The sequence below is a fragment of the Lupinus angustifolius genome, chromosome LG03, assembly GCF_001865875.1.
Source record: "Lupinus angustifolius cultivar Tanjil chromosome LG03, LupAngTanjil_v1.0, whole genome shotgun sequence".
Taxonomy (NCBI): domain Eukaryota; kingdom Viridiplantae; phylum Streptophyta; class Magnoliopsida; order Fabales; family Fabaceae; genus Lupinus; species Lupinus angustifolius.
The window spans coordinates 12,683,237-12,694,363 of NC_032011.1; positions in this window are offsets into that span (position 1 = coordinate 12,683,237).

Genomic DNA, 11,127 nt, shown 5'->3' on the forward strand with positions numbered 1-11,127 from the left:
AAAGTGTCTTGGTATGGGACCTGTACTCTTGATTTTTTTCCGACTAGGTTATTGGGAGGATATTGGTGTGAGGTGGATGATCAAGACATAGCATGCATATATTACACTTGTGGAAGTGGATTCTCACATTTGAGTTACAAACATCATGCACATATTATTACTTATGGTTATGATGTATTTTTATGAAATGTATGTTGATACATTATGGTTTATGTTGATAAACGGTGAGTTATGATGTCGGTTATAGAAATATATGTGTATGTGATTATTTGGGGTTATGATTCCCACTTATGTGTTATTTAATTATAGTCATGATATCTTGTCGATGAATGATATATTGATAAATGGTGAATTATGATATTGATGGGAATATACATAGGTGGAGTAGATAATTGTTTATGAGAACAATTAATGAGTTTGGTTAAATTACTCATATTGAGTAGATAATTGTTTATGAGAACAATTAATGAGTTTGGTTATATTACTCATGTGGATTGGATAATTGTTTACGAGAACAACTGGTGAGTTATAATGTGATATGATATACATATATGAACTGTTTTTCATATATGAGTGTAATATTCTGAGTATGTCCACGCCGTCAATGAATTTATGTTCATTAGATGTCTTACTCTCTCTATTTCTCTTCTTTTCTATTGCTTGCTTTTCGGACGTGTGCTCGTCAGGTAGACAACTTCGCTCGGATTTAGAGCTACCCGTTCGTGATGTTCCAGGAGGGGGCATGCGGAATTGAGGAGAGGCAGTACCCTAGCTTTGGAGTTAGCCACTAGGAGTTGCTTATTCATTTTGTGACTTTTGAAACACTGATGGCTTCAGCTTGTTCATGTCTTTGTTTAGTGTCTGCTGGCGATGATTAATATTTTCGCCATTCCTTTTTGGATTTTGTATATGTTAGTGGCGATGTAGTTTCCGCCTTTGTTGACTTAGTTTGTATGAACTAAAGATGACTTAACCGTTTATATGCAGTGTGTTATTCAGGAAATTGTGAATCAGGTTAAGTTATCATTCAATAACGATAAGTTGATTTTCCGCATTTGAGTTACTTAAAGTGATGTCCCGGAAAAGGAAGGTTTTTAAAAGGAAACAATTTTATATCATCAATTAAAAAAAAATTTACCAATTTTTCCGCAATGTTTTTGAGAAGTATTTTTTTGGGGCGTTACAATTTGTTTCTTGAAATGTTTCAATGACCAATTTCAAACCACTATGTCAAAAACCAAGTATAAAATACATTTTCAAAAATGGGTTTCCTAAGAGCATTTGTTTAAACTTAATAAAAAGACTTTTGGGATTAAAGTACCTAACTTAGAAGACTAATAGATCTTGAACTTGATGAATACATTTCTTCTAAGTCTTCAAAGTCTTTATCAATTTACTTCTAATTGGTGTCTTCATCAAAACCACGCCAATGTCAAGGCAAGGAAATTTGCCTTCATATGATTCTAATATGGAACAAAAGGTTTCCTATTACTTGATTTCAGAGTAATATAAACATTCCTCTTTAGAAATGTTGTGTTTAATGAATATGTTTCCCCTTTAATGGTGACAACTATTCCATATCTTTCCCCTTAGATAAGAAAGATGAATCCAAGTCCAATATATATTTCTTCCTCTATGATCACTTCATTGTTTGATGGTCTTCCAATCACAATATCCACATACCCTACCAAGACTCCTCCCAATCCTTAACCAAACCTCTTTACCTAATCTCTCCACCAATAAACTTATCTCACCTTCTCCATTACCTCCACTAGATATAGATATCCTTCTACCTATGTTCATGATTTCCATTACAACATTACCTTTTATCTTATATTTTATCTTATCATTCTTTAACCCCTAGGAAATTCACTATACCTTGACCATGTCCATTGACAATGAACAACAGCAAATTTTCTTCATAAGATTCTAATCTCTGATAAAAGGTTGACTTGAAGGAAAAACTTGACGGGAAATCAAGCAAGTATTTCAATGGATTTAATGTAGATAATTTTAGAGTAGAGGTAACATTTCTATTATGTTATCAACACTTACTGTACTTAGAGATCAATTTACACATCCAAACTTGTGGATCAATGGATACTTAGTTTTATCCATACTTATGCTTTGCTTCCATACACGAACAAATTGAGAGAAGGTGATATATAAAAAGCATTTTCCAAATGCTATTATTATAGTTTCTGCATCTCATGAACATTTTTTGCTATGTAGTTGCTATTATGGTTATGATACTGTTAAAATTAATAAGTGTTTCATAAATCATGACTGCGTTAAATGATGACATGGCTTGTCATTTGTTTTTCCCTTTTGATCAGCAACTCGTAGAAGGTCAAGATGTTCATCTAGAGCAAGTAAAAGCAATACTCTTGGATTCAGCTAGCTTCAACGGATTGATCATTACAAGGTGAACCACAACGCAATGTTAACATTGTTGCTTAATGACCAAAATGCTATTGATTCAAATTCACTAGCTTGCGGGGAAAGGCCGAGTTGTAAATGTATATATTAACCAATTCATTAACTAGTCAATACATGTGAGAAACCACAAGTTTATATAATAAGATTTAGAAAATAGTGTAGAAAAGTGGTGTGACAATATAGGGATCCATATTTACACCACATAGCTCATAATTCTCAAAGAACTTGATATGTGAGTAATATTTATGCTACCATTTCATTTGGAGGAAGCTAATTAGCTAACATAACTACATGTTTAGACTCAAATGATTTTGAAAAATATTAACAAGTTATGTGTTATACTTTCGGTTAATTCCACACACCATTTCTAAATCCTTCATCTAGTGTCCAAGTATAATAAGATGATTTTCAAACCTTATATAATACACTAAACAATAGTTAAGTGCCACTCGTCGGAGCAGGTTGTCACACCCTACTTCAGGTTCCATTAACATCATTTAGCTTTGAACATAAGTTGCTTAAAATACATGCTTGATATGGCAAGTTCACTAAGGTGTAGGTTATACTTTTTAGTTCACTTCTCAACACTTTAAGAAGAAGCATTTTTGGATCTTTAAATCAAGTTTTAGTTGATCAAGCTAAAACCGTATTAAGAAATTCTTAACGAATCAAAACTTAACCAAAAGTAATAACTTGAATGTATTGAAATCAAAAGATGATACAAATGAAGAGAAGAAATAAAATTACACCATAATCCAAATCAATGTCTAGGAGCATAAGCCACCTATCCAATGATGAGATGCTTTTGGACCCAAATGAGATTAAAAAATTATATTTTGTATCACATTTTCCATCTCCTTCCTCCTCTTGAATTCTAAGTAAACAATTACAAAACCTTACCTAGAACAAGCTTAGAACCGTGACCAGAATTACTTAGAGAGAAGAAGAATGTGTATTAAAGATGTGGAATGAATTAGAATGAATGTGTAGAATCCTCTTTTGAATGTCGGAGAGGGCCTCTATTTATAGGCAACCCGTAACCGCCTGACCCGCTCTTGGTCCATGTTGGGCGCACCAAACCCTTTAGCATGAGTTTGGTCCATGACCAAGCAGCTTAGTCAGCTGCTTGGTGTTGACTCACCAAAGCTAGTTGTGAGCTACTTGACCAGGCTATTGTGGGCTATTCTGAAAAGTGCTAAGAGGCCTTGTCAAGTGAGGTCATGAGTGATGTCATAGTTGTTTGGTGGCTAAGTCAAGTTGACCCCTTTGCTGGGTCCAGCCCGCCTGGCTGCTTAGGTGGCCACGCTAATTTCCTTCTTGAGCAGCTTGTCCTGCTTTGGCAAGGTGTGTGGTTCCAACTGGGTGGTCCCAAGGTGTCCCGAATTCAAGTTGATTATGGTTCGCCTCTTCCTCAGAGAAAGAAGACCAAACAATTCCTAATCATGTTCCTTGCAGATCGGATCATCCATATCTATAAAATATATAAAAAGGATTTTGAGCTGTCTGCTTCAATAGGTTGACTTATGTCATGCTTCAGTCTGACTGTGTAAGGTTTGTACTTGACCACGCCAAGTTGGTGCCAGGTCAGTTGGGCGGTGCTGAGTGTCCACGCTAGACTGCTTAGTAAGTAGCTTCATGTTTTTGGTCCATAATTATGGTCAAGCACTTAGCTTGCCATGTGTGCATCGAAAGTGGCTTATGTGGATACCTCCTTGCTTGACTATTTTTTTTTATTCTTTTTCTTCTATTTATTTTTCCTAGAAAACTTCACACAAAGATTTGAAAAAAAGGTGGACAAAATATATAATCAAAGTAGGACAATTTATCAAAAAAGTGTTGAATTAAGTTGGTTTTGCATGACTTGCATAGGATAAGTGCAATGAAAAATGTATGAAAACTATGTATTTTTGGCATTTATCAATGACCATAAAACCTATATTGTCAAATTGCCTAACAATATCACTATTATGACTGAAGATTTTGGAACTGTCATCCTTTTTGATCTTGTTATTCTGCATGATGTTCTTTACATTCCTAGATTCAACTATAACTTACGTTATGTTCACAAACTTGCACATTCCCTCAATTGCAAGTTTGTTTTTGGTAAAGTCTATTGTGTTATTTAGGATATTACTACCTCGAGGATGATTGGTCATGCTAAAATCCAGATCAATCTTTACATATTGACCAAGCATAATCAACCAAATGACACATTACACATTGTCACTATTGGTTCGTTACAAATGCAAACTATTCCTTGTTTTGATCTTTGGCATTTTAGACTAGGTCACCCTTCAAACAAAGTTCTAAATCATATATGCAATGAATTATCTTATGTGAAGTTTGATATTGACAAGATTTGTGATTTCTACCACTTAGGGAAACTACATAGGTTGCCTTTCCCAAATAGCACCACACAAACTACCCATGTCTTTGAGTTAGTTCACATGGATATTTGGGGCCCTCTTCATATTCCAACTATCCACAATCATAAATATTTCTTACTATTGTTGATAACTATACTAGGCATACATGGAATTATCTCATGACCAACAAAAGTAACACTATAAAACTTATTCATGGTTTTGTCCAAATTGCTTCTACTCAATTTGCTTCCAAAGATAAGGCCAGTAGGATTGACAATGGTAAGGATTTCATTATGCGTGATTTATACTCTAACTTAGGCATCATTCATCAAACTTCTTGTGTGAAAACGCTACAACAAAACTCTATGCTAGAGAGAAAACACATGCATATTCTAAATACAACTAGAGCCCTCCTATTTCATTATCACTTACCTCATTGCTTTTGGGGTTTTGTTGTGCAACATGCAGCGTACCTTATAAATAGGATTCCTACCCTTGTTTTACATTTTAAATCTCCCTACGAAACCTTGTTTAGCAAGAAATCCACCCTTAGCCACTTATGAGTTCTTGGCAGCCCATGTTTTGCCTCAATGCTCACTGCAAATAGATAGAAATTAGAACCTAGATCATCAAAATGCTTATTCATAGGCTACAAAAATGGAATTAAGGGATATATCTTCTATAATTCATCCAACAATTTTTTTCATCCCCAGAAATGTGATCTTCTATGAACACATTTTCCCCTACATACCTACATCAATTTCTCATGATATTTCTAATAACAACAACACTCCCAACCCTTTCCTTGACATAGCCCCTATTCCTCAAAATTTTCCCTCAAACAATGCAACTGACCATGCACTCTTACATCAATCTGATCCTACACTTTTATACCAATATGGTCTTCCACCTAATACACCAATTTCACCTACACCCTGTGTCCCTCCTATCAGAGGATCTCAAAGACAGAGTCATCCACCTACCTACTTAAGGGATTTCCATTCTAACCTTCTCACCAAACATCATAACCCCTTGGATCCTAAAATCACACACCCTTACATAAGGTCCTCTCTTACCAGTCCTTATCCAAAGCACATATGACCTGTAACATTTCCATCTCTACTCACCTGGAACCAAAATCTACAAACAAGCCATTACCTCACTTGAGTGGGCCCAAGCTATGACCAAGGAACTTGAAGGCTTGGAAGCCAATAATACTTGGATCTTGGTACTCCTTCGACCTGATAAAAGAACAATTGGATCTAAATGGGTTTATAAACTCACATACAACTCTGATGTTATCATAGAAAGGTATAAGGCAAGACTTATTACCAAGGGATACACTCAGACTAGAGGATTAGATTATTATGATATCTTTGCTCCTGTGGTTTAACTTACCACAGTGGGACGCCTCTTGGATATAGCATCCTGCCAAGGCTGGTCCTTACAACTACTTGATGTTAACAATGCCTTTTTACATGGTCATTTGGATGAAGAAGTTTATATGTCATTACCCCAAGGAATTCAATGTCCTACTTCTAACCTGGTCTACAAATTAACCAAATCTATCTATGGTTTAAAGTAGGCTAGCAGACAATGGTTTGATAAATTATCCACAGCCATACTTTCATTAGGTTACACACAATGTCAACATGATCATTCCTTTTTTACCAAATGCATAATACCTCATTCTACTACTTCATTGTTTTATGTTGATGATCTCATTTTGGCTGACAATGACAATGTGGAAATTAATTCTTTTATGCAACACCTAGATACTCATTATAAAATAAGAGACCTTAGTGTGCTAATATATTTCCTTGGACTTGAGGTTTCTAGGAACAACAAGGACATTAGGTTGTGTCAAAGAAAGTATGCCTTGGATTTGTTACTAGACACAGGTTTCTTAACTTCAACGTCTGTTCTTACACGTATAGTAAAGAACACTCACTTATCTCAATGTGACAGTAATCTTTTCATGATCCTATGCTTTATAGACAACTTGTTGGCAAGTTGCTTTACTAGACTAACACTCGACCTGATTTAAGCTTTTCCATCTAACAACTTAGCCAATTCATGGTTGTACCAACTATTAAGCATTACATGGAAATCAAAAGGGTCCTTAGATATATAAAATGTACTCCTAGTCAAGATTTTGTATCCTTCTCGCTTTGCCATTCATATCAAGGGCTTCATAGACTTAGATTGGGCTACATGTCGTGATACAAGAAGGTCCATATTTTGATACTGCATGTTCTTAGGATATGCATTAGTTTCTTGGAAATCCAAGAAGCAAAATACAGTCTCAAGGTCCTCTTTAAAGGCTAAATATTGTGCATTAGCCATAGCTTCTTGTGAAGGGCAATGGTTGACTTACATGTTCACTCATTTCCATGTAAATTTTACACAACCAGCTTTACTCAATAGTGAGAATGATGCAGCAATATATATTGTTGTAAATCATGTGTTTCATGAAAGAATGAAACATATTGAGATAGATTGCCATGTTGTAAGAGAAAGACTACAAAGTAAGTTGTATCATCTTCTTCCTATCAATTCCGAACAAGTAACAATTGATATTTTAACTAAGGCTTTGGAACCTTCTCTGTTTAAACACTTTCTCAACAAGCTGGGAGTAATCAACATCTACTCTGCAGCTTTGAGGGGAGATTTTGAACTATATATATAACACACATCCTTTTTCCCTTCCAACAGGTTGCAACAGATTTGTTGCTGATGCACCTTGCTTGGATTTGCAGATTGATTATATGCAGCTTGGATTGGACGCAACTTGAAATGGACTTGATACATACTAATTGGACTTGAAGAAAGCCTAGATAGTCTACGCACCCTTTCTTTAATACATGAGCCAGCCTCAGCCTTCCTTCAATAACCAAGCATACCAATCATACACCTTCGCATCTGATGTAGGATGATTGTTGTAGTAGAGCCTTTTTTCTTGTTCTACTCATTATAAACATGTCGTAATTCTTTAAGGACGTATGTGCCTATTCTCTTAAAGTAGTTAGCTAGTTTTCTTTGTTTACTTACTTATCAAGGTACTCAATAATCCTTGTATATAACAAGTGAAAGTCGATGTATCAATTCAATCAATAAAAATATACAAACTACAATTTCATTCTTCATTCTTGTGTCTCTCACATTTTCAATAATGATATAACATAAGACACAAAGTCACTTTCTTCATCCCATTAGAAGAGAAACTAAGGCTAAAGATGGTCTACAATTGGAAGGTCAATTAACCTACATGTTCTACTATGAACATACATTGGCACACAGGGATAAAGGACAATGAGTTAATGAATACATGACGAAGGATGATATAAAGTTCATTCACCAAATTCACAATGAATATATTAAGGTACAATTTTGCTTTAGTTTTATATATCTTCTTGATGACTTAATATGAAAGGTCTTGGCTATATATGATGATAATATTGTTTATCATCTCTAGTATGTATTATATATCTTTAAGTTTATAGTCTACCACCATTTAAGGTTTATTATTAGATATATTTTCCTATACAATGTTCCTTTACAAAACATACATATGGGTATATTTTTTACGTGATATTTTTAAATGACATGGAAAATAACTATTCGCCCAAACGAGGTTTCGGGGCAAGAAAATGGGACAATATATCCTTTCTCCTCAACCCACATGCACTAATCCACCTCAATGTATTATTTACAATACACTACAAAGCATAAATTTTGGTTTAGTTTCCATTTTTACACGGAAGCATCAAAGCACTTACGTTTAGCATTAGCATCCAACCCCGAAATATATTAGCTCTTATCAACTAAAGAATATTAGCTTATGTTGCATTCTTTCCTGAAAAAATATTTATTTCTTCTAATCTAAAGTGACCAAATCACTGCCATCCAAATAGAAGACAAGACATTTCTACCCTTGACTATGTTACATAAGTCATAAAATACTAAGAAATGGGACTTGTCATCCATTAGGATAAGATTTGGTAACCCAACTAGTTAGCACACATTTGTCAAATATTTTACTATATAGGAACCAGGCGCATCCACATCTATGTATTATTTAGAATACACTATAATGCACAAGCTTGGGTTTAGCTTCCATTTTTACATGGAAGCAACAAAGCTCTTACGTTTAGTTCCATAGGAAAAATGAGAAATGATTATCATACACTTTTCCCTTCAAGGATGCGTGGAACACACCACCATTAGTTCCATGACTTCCATCCCATAGATTGACCACATATACATTTTTTTGGTAATAGGAAGAGTATCTCTTCATTTTTTGTCTAAGGAATTAATCCCTTTCAGGGTGCATAGCTGCCCCCTCCCACAAGTGTCGCTCCCAAAAATTGTATCATTGACCTTTTAGTCATCCTGGAGATCTAGAGGGGTATTCCACTACTATATCAACAACTTGTTGGTATCACATATACATTTCACTAAGGGTTAGTTTGGGAGTTGAATTTTGGAGGGGAAGGCTTGGGAGTCATGAAATACACTTGTGAGATGGCTCCCAAGCCTTGCTTTTCCCTTCCTTCCCGTCCAAAATCCAACTCCCAAACTAACCCTAAAGAACATAAAGTACTCAAAAAGTTTGTAGTCTCAAGTTTCCTTATTCTGAGTCTCATATGATACAATCGTTCATTTATTCTAGTGTTAGCAGCTCATTCCCCAAACACCAAAGATTCGAAAAGAAATTTAAGTTTATTTGTGATAAGTTTCTTCAAATAAATTATTTTAGCAAAGTCTCTATTAGGGCCTAAGAGGTACTTGATAGGCCTAAACCTTGAATGAATATGTGTTATCCTTTATGTTTAAATTCAATATTTCCCTCATGTAAGATCTGACCACATGTACGGGCTTATATATCATTTGTTTTTATTTGGAATGTTATACGAAAAGGGATGGACAAAGTGAAATTCTAGAATTTTCTCATTGTTTTATTTTTGTAGAAATTTATCCTTACTTTGATCTAGGAAATTAACCATGACCTAATCTCATTTGGATTGAATGAGCAGACAAAGGTTACATCTATTTCGTTATTTCAATTTGCTTTAATTAGAATATTGTATCTAACCTTCTTTTCTTCTAATACTCTTTGAGTATTGTGAGGTTTAGTTTAAATATTGTAGAACTTTGGAGAGTGGGAGTCTATTGGGATCAATACATTGTGAGGGAATAATGTGTTATTAAAATTACAGTATTAAAATTTTCAAAGTGTTATTTTCTACTTACCTTTTGATCTATGATTACTGGAGTATATAATGGAAATAGTGGTTTAGGCTTTTCTAGGAAGATCATGATTCAACTTGCTCAGTATTGAAGATAGCGGTTATTGGTTAATTTTGGTATACAGATTCCATAATATCGAAAAATTCCTAGCAATAGAAAGCTAGGCAGTGTGTTTCGTTGTATGACAGTATGAGAAGCTGCTCTATATAGAAAGATAAATAACTCTTACTTTATCATATAATGGAAGTGTTGTACAAGAATATATTTAAAGAATACAACTTTGAGTTTTTAAACTTTCAAATTAATAGAGAAGATAAAATAATAACAAATTAGTTACAACATAGAGACAAGGATCAAGTGAGCACTCCAATATGCCCCTGCAAGATGGTGGTGGAAGAAATTACACCAATCTTGGACATAAGAAAACAATGTCGAAATGTAGGTAGAGATTTGGTGAGAAGGTCATGAATCGAGGGTATGTGTTGGACTTCGAGGTCCTTGACACCAGGTATCACACAATATAATAATGAATAGCAAGATGCTTTATATGTGAATGAAATATAGGGTTGGCAAAAAGATATGTGGCTCCAATATTGTCAGAGTAAATGATTGGTAGGGAGGTTGCAGCTTAGTGAAGGGTTCCCTAATCAAAAGAAGCTCATCTGCAGTTGAACCATAGTCCTATATTCAACCTCAGTGGAGGATTTGGTAATTGTATGTTACTTTTTGCATAACCAACAAATGCCTTCGGGGCAAAAAAAATAATAAAGGATGCAGTGGATTTCATGTTACAATACAAAAAATTATCCGATTAGCCACGGTTAAAACCGTCGCTAATGTACCACAAAACCGTGGCAAAATACCGCAGCCACGGTTTCCTGTACCCTAGCAATTACTGGCGTTGCAAAAATTTTGCCACGGTCTATTTATGATATAGCCACGTCTTCACCAAGTGTGGTAACATTTCTTTGACATTTCTTTAACCACAGTTTCAATCGTGGCTAATTTGACTACACCCGTGGCTAATATTTACCATTAATTTAACCACGTTATAACCGTGGCTAATTATTTA